The following is a 1,291-nucleotide window of genomic DNA, read 5'->3' as shown; positions in this document are numbered from 1 at the left end:
AGAGGAGAGGGATATATATATATATATATATATATATATATATATATATATATATATAGAGAGAGAGAGAGAGAGAGAGAGAGAGCCCAGAGCCTTATTTTACCACTTGTGAAGCTTTCCCCCCACAGGTGGGGACCAAGGGCTTAAAACTGGGTCCTTGTGCATTGTAACATGTGCACTCAACCAGGGTGCACCACCACCTGACCCCTAAATATAAGTCTTTTAGACTTAAAATATTTATTTATTTGTTTATTTTGGATAGAGACAGAGAAATTGAGATGGAAGGGAGAGATACAGTGGGAGAGCAACAAAGTCACCCCAAACTCTGGTTCAGTGCTCCTGAAGCTTCCACCCTGCAGGTGGGGACTGGGAGGATGCATCTGGGTCTCTCCCCAAAATTATCTTTTAATAAAGGCTCAAGTATTAGATAAAAAGTAACACATTTCAAGTTTTACAATTTTATGTTTATGGTGAGTTCTCAATCATTTTGTTCAGCTTTCCAAGGGATGCTTTTGAGGGGAGTCGTCATTGATCCAAGTTTTACAATTTCAAGCCTCAATGATCTACTTGGAAAAAATAAAAAAGGAGGATTATAGCCCTTCCTATTTCCTGGAACATGCATCAGAGATATATTGGCAATACAGCCACATATCACAGAAATTTAAGGTGATGAAGTGACAAAGGTCCAGAGGATTGGGAAGTACACCCCACCTAATACATTAACACCTAAAATATTAAAAAATAGAAAAGGTTTGCAATAGTTAATAAAATAAAACATAAGCATAGAAACAGTTGAATTATGGCTCAGTTGGTGGCATGCTCAGCTGAGCACACACATCACCGTGTGCAATGACTCAGGTTCAAGTCTCTATTCTCCACTTGCAGGGGGAAGCTTCAGCAGTGGTGAGGCAGTGCTTTGGGTATCTCTCTAGCCCTCCCTCTCTATCTTCACTTCCCTCTCAGTCTCTATGCAAAAAATAAATGAATAAATAAGTAAATAAAAAGGAAAGAAATAGCTGAATGAGTGAATAATTTATGCCTTTATGCTATACTCTTCAACTAAAAACAATAATGTCTTTCCCTCATGATATTAATAAATATCAATATACATGGACCACTCACTTTCAGTTCAGTTTAAATGACTCTATAATAGTTGCTCCGTTAAATATACACTAACAGAAGATAGCCAACAAAGTGAAGGATGCATCCCTTTCTCATCTTGTCTACATGTTCCTATAAACATATTGGGAAAAGCTATTGTATAGGATACGTTGGCCCAGAATCAATGAAT

The 1,291-nt window shown here is 37.5% G+C and overlaps 1 non-coding gene across 1 annotated transcript; it reads right to left on the bottom strand.

Moving 5' to 3' along the window:
- Window positions 1-439: 439 nt before the first annotated feature.
- Window positions 440-535, bottom strand: LOC132540592 (small nucleolar RNA SNORD116). The gene has a single exon (XR_009551786.1). It is a non-coding gene; the product is annotated as a small nucleolar RNA SNORD116 (small nucleolar RNA).
- Window positions 536-1,291: the final 756 nt, after the last annotated feature.

Source organism: Erinaceus europaeus, chromosome 9, assembly GCF_950295315.1.
Source record: "Erinaceus europaeus chromosome 9, mEriEur2.1, whole genome shotgun sequence".
In the NCBI taxonomy this organism is placed as follows: Eukaryota; Metazoa; Chordata; class Mammalia; order Eulipotyphla; family Erinaceidae; genus Erinaceus; species Erinaceus europaeus.
Note: the sequence above shows the minus strand (reverse complement) of the source record. Positions and strands in the feature narration are given on the sequence as shown.